Raw genomic sequence first — 10,585 nt, forward strand, 5'->3', positions numbered from 1 at the left:
CTCTCCGGGGCGCCGCCCGCCGGTACCAGCTCTTTGCGTAACTTCTTGTACGAGGAGGGAGACAGTTATTTTACTAGCACCTTGTGGAGTGTTTCCGTGTTTTGTGACGATGTAATTTATTAATGTTTGTAGCTTTTTATATTTGTACATTTCTTATGGGCTTTGTTTATATACACACATTACCGGGGCGCGGCGCCCGCGGGGAACCAGAGCCACCCGCGGCCGTGGGCGAGGGCTGTGAGGGCCGCGCCGGCCTGGGCGTCACGCCGGCTTTTTTTATTATGATTATTATTATTAGTATTATTATTTTTTCGCGACATGTACATTTCTAACAAAGTTTATCGTGGCTATCTATCTATGACGGTGTTTTATTTACCGATTCATATCAAATGCTCTTGTATCGAGTTCACGAAATCTAAGTAAACCTAGAGCAAAGTTTAAAAAAAGAAAAAAAAAGAAAAAAAAAAGAAAGCAAAGTAAACTATTTCAGGTTTTGTACACAACCGCCTGGGCCTGGCCTTTTTGTGGGGTCGGCGAGGGGCAGTGCGTGGGCTCGGTGGGGGAGCAGAGGCAGCCGTGGGGGTCCCTCCGGCTGGGCGGGAGCAGTGGGCAGGGACCTGCAGCAGGCAAGGGAGGGCAGGCAGCCCGGCACGGCACTCTGCCTGTTCAGCCGGCTCCTCAGCAGGAGCAGGGCAGGCGGGGGTTCCGCTGCCCCTTTACAAGCATACCACAGGGTGCTAAGCCAGTGCCCCCTCTGCTACCCTAAACCCTTACCAAGACCTCTGCTTGCTGTAGCACAAGAAGCCCTGGCTAATTTGGCATGGCCTCGAGCGTCCTGGTCAGATACCTCAAGGTCCACCATGACAAGTCTGCCCACCGCTCAGCACTGCTGTCATCGTCCAGCTCCCCTGGACAAGCAAACACACTCGTTTCCCTCTGCTTCCTCCCTCCATCTTGGAGGTCACCAGGTGCTGCAGGCTTTCCCCTTCTTTTCATTCACTGAAACATCAGATACCTCACCATTTACTTTAAGCCATTTCTCCAGATTGACCCTCCTGTCCCTGGGGCCGTTTTCCAAGTGCTCACTGGTTGTCACAGGAGGCTGAATGTGATACCCACAGACATGTGCAACTGCTGCTGCTCCTGCAGGTCTCTTTCCTAGCACAAGGCTATTCGCATAGCCCACGCGTAAGCTGCTGCCCAGCACTTGACCACACTATGCTGGCAGTGACACGAGCTGACTATGGCCTGCACAGAGTTACCTGTTACCCCTTCTGACAGCCCCAGCAGCTCGCGGTTAGCATTGCAGAGTGCTCTACCTAAAGGTAAGCATGATGTGACCTCAAACCTCAATCACGTTGTGTTTGGCTACTAGATGACAATGACGCAATGGGGTAATACAGATCTTTTCACTGGCCACATCTCTTCAAACAGGTTGCCTTTCGATGAAGCTTCATTGTAAGTAATTTCTTAAGAAAGACAGAAGGCCAGGTGTGCTGTTGAGGGATTGCTTCCTTTTTGGGAGGCTTTGCCTCTGAAATATCTCCACCGTGTGTCTGTCCTGGGTCTCTGATGCGCAGCAGGCAAATGCAAAGGCCGTGTGTGCGCAGGAGAGGTGGTTGCCTGATATTATGCGCAGTATGAGGCATCGCAAAACTGATCCCAGTTAGATGTTGTCAGCTTTTAAACCAGGCAGGCAGTGGTGACATGTGGTCAGTGGATGAAGACAGAGTTTCCCAGGGGAAAGCTCTGAGAACCCATTTGGATTGAGGGATCTGAAGGAAGGCTGAGAAGTTACTTTCAGCCGAGGGTAAGCTTTTGGCCAAGGACAGCATGGCAAGTATATACGGGGGCCCAGGGAATGTTCCTGTGGGGAGCCAGGCTGTGGGTGGACATACCAAAAGAGGCAGCACTTTGGTCTTCTCTCACTGCCGTCCAGCAGAGGACTTAGTCCAATGTTGGCCATTAGCTCCTTACAAAGTCACAGGCAAAACCGGTAGTGCTTCGATAGATGGTGCTTCCCACGAAGCGAGCTCCCAATCCCACCTAGTTCCCACCTTTACTTGGGGTTCCTTCCAGGAGTGGGGAAACCCCTGCCAGCAGGGATGTGGCCTGCCTGCCTCCCCACACCTTCCCACTCCTGCCTGGGTATTCCCAGCGAGCATCTTGCATTGGCTCACTGGGCTGGTGAGAAGCTCACCTTGAGCCAAAAAAGGAACTGTTTCATTTTCCTCTTGGAAGGGTGTTTTGGCTCCTGGCAACCTCTGTCTTCAAGTGCTAGAGCAGGTTGGTGCCCACATGAACGCAGAGTGGGTCAGGAGTACGATGTTTGCTGGCTGTAAACCCCTACCTTGGCTTGGCCCCTTGCATCACTGCAGCAGCATGACCAGCTTCTCCAAGCCCATGTGAGGGTGCGTGCCGCTGAGCAGGCCAACAGCAGTTTCTTTGGTACACGCTGCCTTCCCATGTATGCCATGCAGCAGTGTTCCTGACGCTTTTATGTGTTGGAGATAAGCTCCATCAGGGATGGTCAGTGATCTGTTATGTGTAGAGAATCTTATGCACAAAGCCCGAAAGAATGTGCAAGTGACCTGAAATGTGTGGCACGGGCCAGGTTTTGTGGCTGCGTTCTCTGAAGTCACACTTCGAAATGGTCTGAGTGCGACGTTCCCTCGTGGATATTGATAGCGCATTGACAGAGAAACCGCTGTGCCCGCAGCTGCTGGGGGCTTGGCTTCCCCCACGTTCCCGTCCAGCATCCCCCAGCGCTCAGACTTTGTGAGACGGACAGACCCCACCAAGCACTGAGCGTCCGTAGGCACACGCTGACCTTGTTCCCCTTCACAAACGACCGCGGGACGGCCCGGTGCCGCGCCGCCCGCCCCGCGGGCTGCGGCCGCGCTTCCTCCTGCGCCGCCCGGGTTCCGCTGCGGCTTCCCTCCGACCAGACGTGCCCAGCGCCGCCGCGCTCGGGGGCTGGCCTCGCAGTGCGGCCTCGCAGCCGCCTTTCGGCTGGAGGGAAGGAGCCTGCTGGTAATAGCAGGCGGTCACCAGCTGGGGGAGTTCACAGCTCAGAAACAACCGCAGCCTACAAAACGGGGCTGCTTGTAATAAAATGCCTCGCACCTCCTGAGGCTGGGTGACACGTACAGCCTTTGTTTACCAGGTTTATACAGTGCAGCTGAGGATGCCCTGTGACTCATTCCCATGTACACCTACCAGCACCCGAGGAGGCCACTGCACGGCTCTGGTTCAGTCCGTGCAGAAAACACCCTCAGAAATAAGCGACGACAGTGCGCAGCTGGTACAGGCCAAAGGAGACCCCGTGCTTGGGGAAATCGGTACAGAGCTGCAGCTCTCATCCGGTGACAAGAGCTAACAGTTGCTGCTGCAGCTCCCCTTTGCAGTAGCCCGGAGCTGGCATGGGACAATGCAGTGCAGAACCTGACCGCCCGTGTCCCTGAGATTCAGCCGGGAGGGTCCTAGCTTTTGCAAAGTCCCCTTTGGATGCCTTTAGAAAGCATGGACAGGAGAGCCCAAATGCTTCATCTTAACCAAGAACCTGAGCTGGCCTCATTTGCAAGCACAGACGCTTTTCCAGCAACATAGGCCCAGGGCTGTCCACAGGCAACGCGGCCCCTGTGCACTCCTGCTGAGGGACGCTGGTCAGCCTGCCCTGCCTCCCGGCCTGGGGTGCCAGACACACCTCCAAACGGCAGCAGGATGGGCAACTTTAATCGTTGGACAATGTGGTTTCCAATACATGCAGCGTGGCCATCAGAAGTTCGAACAGTGTCTTTACACTTTCCAAAGCATTTCTTACCCTTCCTTGTCCATAGCCAGTAGTAAGGTTTGAGGCCAGTGCTGCAAACATCCTTCACGTGCTGCGTCTTGGGTAATTCCATGATGACATTTCAGAAGGGACTGCCTTGCTGGCCTCTTGGGCTGCCAGGGGCTTTTTGCCATTGTCCTCCTGGTTTATCTTGTGAACATGCAGTGGCTTGTTATAAATCATTCCTCAGTCCATGATTCTGTCCAGTCATTTCAAATCTCTTGCCTATTTCCTGAATTGTTATTGCTTCCTTTGCCTGCACAGATTTTGCGCTTCCTCTGGGCCCCAGAACGGTCCGTGTCTTTCAGTCACATGCTTATGCACCAACTGACGGGGTGTGTAGCTCAATCCTGGCATTCACTACGCGTGGTTGGTAGAACTGTAATAGTGTCTTTATCTCTACAGATGGGCCGCTGACCCTGTGCAGTTAACACCATTTCCAGGCAGCTCTTCCACCCCTTCTTGGACAAACTCCAGAGGGCTCTGCATTTGACAAGTTCTTATCCTACGCAAACTAGAGCATAGACAAAAACGGAGGGGCCAGCTCAGCTGACCCTCTGGCTGGCTCGGTGCTTCCCATCAACACAGCAGCCTCGTGCTGACAACAAAGGACGCCTGGCCCAGGTCCGATCCCTCTCCAGCTCCTCAGCAGGGCTCTCCAGCGGGCCTCTGAGCAAGTACAAGTGAAAGCTGTTTGGGTGCCAGTGAGACAAAAAAGTAACCTTTTTTTTCCTTATGATATCTCACACGGAAAATACAGCCTGTACAATTGCCGTCCGCATGCAATACCTCTAGCAGCCCCCAGACTGTCCTAGCTCCCTCTGTCTTGCCGCTGTGCTTGGCGACTGCTGCCCCAAACCTCCGCTCCAAGGTCAGCTGTGCGGAGATCCTCCTGCCTTCCGCCTGCCCAGCTCCACAGGCAGCAAGGGTACACTTCACATTCCCCACAGGCATTTGAAGAGGCCGCGGAGTGTTCCACGTTTACTCCTGCTAAGGTGGCTGAGGAATCTGACACCCTTGGGTAGTCTCACTACGCTTAACGGGTGCTGTATTGGGCACTTTTGCAGACTCAGGTGAAATACTTTTTCTTCTTTTTTTTTCTTTCTTTCTTTTTTCTTTTTTTTAATTCTTTTTTTTTTGCCAGTGTGGAGCTACCTGCAGGAGGGACAATAAGTGCACCTTACATTTTACTTTTACAGTGACTGGCAACTGGGAATTCATAAATCTACTGCTCAGTTTACAAAGGATGCCATTGCCAGGGAGGTAATTTCTGTACACGTGTAGGCAGAGAGGCTGTTGGCTGCTCCTGGTAAACGATTGCTAACAACGTGTGGGTTTCTACTGTTTCTGTCTTTAAACTGACAAGAATCATTCAAAACCGGACATTTGGCACAGCCCCACATTAATCTCGCAGACCCTACGTTCATCTTTCATCTCTGGTCGGGGCAGACTCTGACTGCACTGCAGAGCTTGTTTGTTACTTAAAACAGTGGCACGGTGCCATCTTGCGCTACAAACGCCATTCTTTCCATTAACATCTGACATGGATTTGTAGTACCCACCCCGCAGAATTCACAGCATTTGTGTAAACAGTTTTGAAGTTGTTCTCTGTATATCATGAGAGAAAGTCTGCTTCTCCTCTTCTCTTAAAAGTGTAATAATTATAATTAATTAGATTTCCTTCTGTTTCCAGTCTGCTGGGAAGAGGCACTTTGAGGCCCATTTTTAGGTCGCTCTTCTGTCAAACTTTACATACTTCTTTCGCCCAGCTTACTGTATTTACTAGACGTTTAGCTCCATGGCTCACTTCTCGGAGAAAGGCGCATGACAGCCGATAGCTGCCAGGCAGGGCTCGGCTCGCTGCTTGGCTCGCCCCTTCGCACACCGGTAGGTGTTTGCAGTCCGTGTGCAGACCAGGAGTCTTCCTCTCACCTTCAGCTCCATCAAATTAATAATTAGCAGTCATATAAGTGACAAGGAGACATGTCCTAAAAGGCTTTGTGTTCACACTAGTCCTTCATTTACTGTTTAAAAAGCTTTCTTGGGCAGCCCGGGGAAAACACGATGCACCCTTTCTTCCCGAGGTCACTCAGGATCTTTGGTTCAGCTCCGCACGGCACCCTGCTCGCGAGCCTCATGCCTGTACCATAACAGCGTTCATCACTCATTTCTCACCATTAGCTGGGAGAGGGCAGCGGGCACCATGGGCCAGACCTCTGCTGTGACCACCAGTCTTTTGCAGACATTGCTTTGTGGTCACGCAAAACCTGCTGTCGCTTCACAAAGGCTCTGCACTTGTGCTGCAGGCCTCCATAAGGGCCACGCGAGCGTGCAGGGTCTGCTTCATGGTGCTGGTTCCATCAGGAAGGTACACAAAGTCTGTGTGTTGGTTTCTTAGACATAACCGGAGGACTTTTAGCACAAGGCCATTTGTGTATTCCCTCCCACACATCTTCAGTCTTGGTCCACTTTACGCTACAGGGATCATCTGTCCCAGAGAGGATTTGTTTTCCCTGCATTTGTGATGTGGAACAAATGGCCCGTCTCAGACCTGGATCCCTCTTTAATGTGGTGCTACTCAGAGCTACTGAGAAGTCCCTGACCCCCAAAATTCCTTTCCTTCCTTTCCTCTCTGCCTTTTCTCTTTCTTTTGTAGCACCATGATGTACCTCCAGCCCCAGCAGACCGATACCCCCCCCATCTGCTGGCAGGCTGAACAAACAAGATGCTGCTGTGTAGGAACGTCTTGCTCAAAGCAGAAGGTGCAGCGCTACGGGGCGTGAAGGCGAGACACTTCATGCAAGTGAGGTGCACCACTGTGGTAGACTGGGCAAAAAATGCGAGCACGGCCCCTCACACAAGGGAGTCTCTACAGGTCCGGGCTTTGCCTTGATGAATGGACAATAATAATTTAACTGGTTTCCCCGGGGACACCACAGCATTCTTTTTCACCTAGGTGTGCTGGTGGCCATAACACGCCGGGATAATGTCGTCCAGTGATGCATGAGCAGAATGTTTGAGAGGTCCTTAACACAGCAATGAAAGAGATGGTATATCAATGTCATGGGAGCCATTAGATGGATTAAGTGCCTCTCTCTCTCTTTGTGCACAGCCAGGGAGGGCTTTCTTCAAATTGCACCTGACAAGCTCATAGGTAAACCACTCAACGCATAGTGGCATCATTTTTCCTACTGTACCTCCAGTTTACAAGTCTGAGATCTGTAATTACTTTGCTCTCTCGAGCAAGCTGTATCCTGAGGAATCACAGCTGGATTAGAAGACTGCTGCCTAACAGTAACCCGTGGCGAAGAGAATGAGAAAACGCTGGATGGAGCAGCTCAGCTTTGAGACAGTGCCGTAGCCATCTCGTGGCTCCAACCAGCCGAGGCTTGCAGGGCCACCCGCTCTCGCTCAGCTCTGCGGAGAACTTCCCTCCACAGCCGGTGCCCGTCCCCTTGGCCAGCCTCAGGCAGGCCCCGGCGAGCGCTGACGTGAGGCAAAGGGTGGGAGCGCGCTGCTGCACAGCCCGGCTCTGACGGCGTGGGCTCGCCCCAGACGGGTGGGCTGAAAGCCGGACGATATTCCCAGGTTGGCCAGTGGCTTGCTGTGGGAGGTCAGAGGAATCCCTTCTGCCTGTTTTGCCAGTAAGTAGCTTTTCTGTTTCCCGTTCCCTTGCAGAGACAACCCCAAAGATGAGGCCTACGCTGAGTGACACAGTTTCATCCTTTAGCTACATAGGTGGTTATAATCTCGCCGGTATGACTGATGTGACTCTGTTATTGCAGTGCCCAACCTGCCGTATCTGTACAGCCCCGCACCCACGTGTCACGCAGCTCCTCACCGTGAAGGCTGGATGACCCACCAGCCTGCTTTATCTAGACTCCTTGCACTTGCTGGCAGCAGAAACTCTCCTCCACTGGCCATTTTTTTCACTTTCTTTGCTGAACTCAGCAGTTCCAGCCACATAGCCACTTTATTTTATTGCTGTCATAAAATATATTTGGTGGGTTGGTTTGGAAAACAAACACCTCCACAGAATATGGAATATCAGATGCCCCAGTCCAGAGGAGGTAGAAAGGGAAGAAGGGGTGAATGTTTCCTAGCAGCATTTATGTATAAATTTATTGGAACAGACTGTAAAATAGGACATAGAACAAGTTATACAATAAAAAAGCGCACTAATACCGTATGGTTTACGTGTCCCTTGGCCGAGGTTAAAGACTGTAACAGCTCCTTTCAACATACTTTCTTAATTCAAGCTCACCAGCCTCGTTACGTTGCCTCAAAATGTGCAAACCTTTAACTTCTCTCGAGGGATAACTTGAAACTCTCTCTGAGAATGAAATATTAATTAGAGTAAAGAATCTCACCGTACGCCCGTCACTGTGTGGCCTCTAGGAAGCCAGAGGAAGCCAGACACGCTCCAGACCCAAAGTGCTCCCTTTGTGTGGGGCTTTTGTTCCCCGCATTCCACCCGTTCTGCCCTGTCACAGCTGATAACAGCTCCCCAGCCCACTGAAAGAAAACTGTCATAGCTAAGTGTACCTTGGCCGCTTACAGAGAATATAAGCTATTAATGAGCTTGTTATCTTGAGCAGGTTTTACACAAATTGTTCCCTGTCCGGCATTTGGCATAAGCAGTGATGACAACTTTTCGACAGATGCTAGTGAGAAGAGAATAAAGATGCTGTGGCTTCAGACCATCTGCAGGGATTAAACCTTCATCGCATTAGGTGACTTTTCTGCTCTTGAGACAAAGGAAACTTTTCTTTTCCTCTAGCTACACACCTCAGTTTCTCCAAGACACTGTTTCATTGCCAGACACTTTCATCGTAGCTTGTGCATCTCAGAGCCATTTGAAAACCACTGTAAATTGACTTTTTGCCCCTCTAACATCCAGGCAGATTTAATCCATGATGCTCGTTAATGCTTTTCTAAATCTCCGTCTACAACCTTCTCTTGATCCAGGGCTATTGCAGGAAGGTTCTGGTTGCTGCTTAGGCCACCAGCTTCCAGCACTGGCGAAAGCCGGCACTAGCCACAAATGTCCAAAGAGAAAGTAACTCTGCTTTGTAATGTGTGACCTTACGAGTCACAGCTTTTCATCAGCTTCTGAGCTATGTGCAACGGGAAAAAACCCTGTAAATCACCAAGAACGTGGTGATTCTCCTTTTTCTGCACAATGTCACAAATATGATTTGAGGAACAGAAAGGAACATTAGCTATAAAAAAAAAGAAAAGATTAATGCTAGAGTTTGTTTGTCCAATGCTTAAAATTGAACAGCAAATTAAATACATCCAGGCAAAGCAATTAACTTCAATTAAGAAACTGCTATTTGTTTTCAGTATGTTTTAGCTGGGTACAGTAGCATATGAAGAGGAAACAACATCAGATGGGGCCTGTTTATATGGTGGTTTGTCTCATGAAAATGACTCAGTCCTCATGTCTGATGCTTCTCAAAACGCCGTGGCTTACTCCCCCCGCATTGCAGTCGCATTTCCATGGAGCTCCCAGTTATCACTTTGCACTTCTATTCCTTCCAGAGCCCTGCTGAGTATTTTCAGGTAGGACTAACAGTGTGGTGAGCTGGATTCCTACCCATCGCCGCTGTTGAGATAGCACTGACCTACAGGCAGAACAATCCTGTCTTGCGTGTGGTGTTAGTGGCCAGGGCAGATGTCTTGTTTGTGCCATGCTGGAGGAACACTTACCCTTCGTGCTAGCAGTAGCATACACAGCATGATGAGTTCTCCTGACCGGTTTCTGTGCACTTTCCAGGTGTACTTCCAGTGCGAAAAAGCCGTGAAACTTTCCTCTTGGTGCAGCCCAAGCGCCCTTCATGTTCTAGAGCTGTCCTGGCTCTGCATTTAGCACTCTCCTCTTGATAAAAGTGACTCTTCTCATCGCTTTTTAGGTGAAAAGGAGAGAAAGCACAATTACCGTACCTGACTTTTCATAGGACATGATATGAATACAAGTTATAAAATGCGTCTCCTAGAGATGCTGTTGTGGCGAACATTTCTGGTGACTGCTCGTGTGTCCGTGGTGGTGTGGGCTGCCTTCTCACCAACTGTCCAAATCCATTGAAATGACAGGAGGAGCTCCGCTGTCAGAGTCACCCTTCACATTCAAGCCAAGCGGGCACTCCCCAAAGTACTCTGCAAACTCTCATCGTTGTGAACTGTTGACACCACGTTGCCAGAGTCACAGCGCTGAGGCTTTCCATCAACCTCAATGGCCTTTGGATCAAGGAAGCTGCCAGCCATCAGCTTGTTGCTCTCCAGAGGTCAGCTCAGCTCAGCATGCACCTCCCCACAGAAGGGGGAGAATCTCAGGAGTTATCCAGCTGGTACCACAGTGCGAATGCCGCCTACAGCCACTCACACTGACCTAATTCATCCTTGCGACGGAAGAGTTCTTCTTATTACTTCCAGGCCTTCCCGCAATACCCAGACCTCTCTGGAGAGCACCCGCATGCATTGTAAGGGTTCGGTGCCATCGGCCCAGGTGGCTAACTTCCTGCCATGCGTAAGGAGAGGGGAGAGATACAGAGCAAGGACCTAAAAATCTCACATTGATAAATCTCACATGTAATAGATGATGTGCTGCCTGTTTTAATACATCGTTTACAAAAAGTCCACAGAAGTCTTTCCTACCCTTTCTATTATGAAGAGCCCAATATGTTGAGAACGTCAAACCAGACCTTTCAGAGGGAGGGACATGACTGTCACAGGCACGTTACTCCATGTACA

Source organism: Mycteria americana, chromosome 11 (genome assembly GCF_035582795.1).
Source record: "Mycteria americana isolate JAX WOST 10 ecotype Jacksonville Zoo and Gardens chromosome 11, USCA_MyAme_1.0, whole genome shotgun sequence".
In the NCBI taxonomy this organism is placed as follows: Eukaryota; Metazoa; Chordata; class Aves; order Ciconiiformes; family Ciconiidae; genus Mycteria; species Mycteria americana.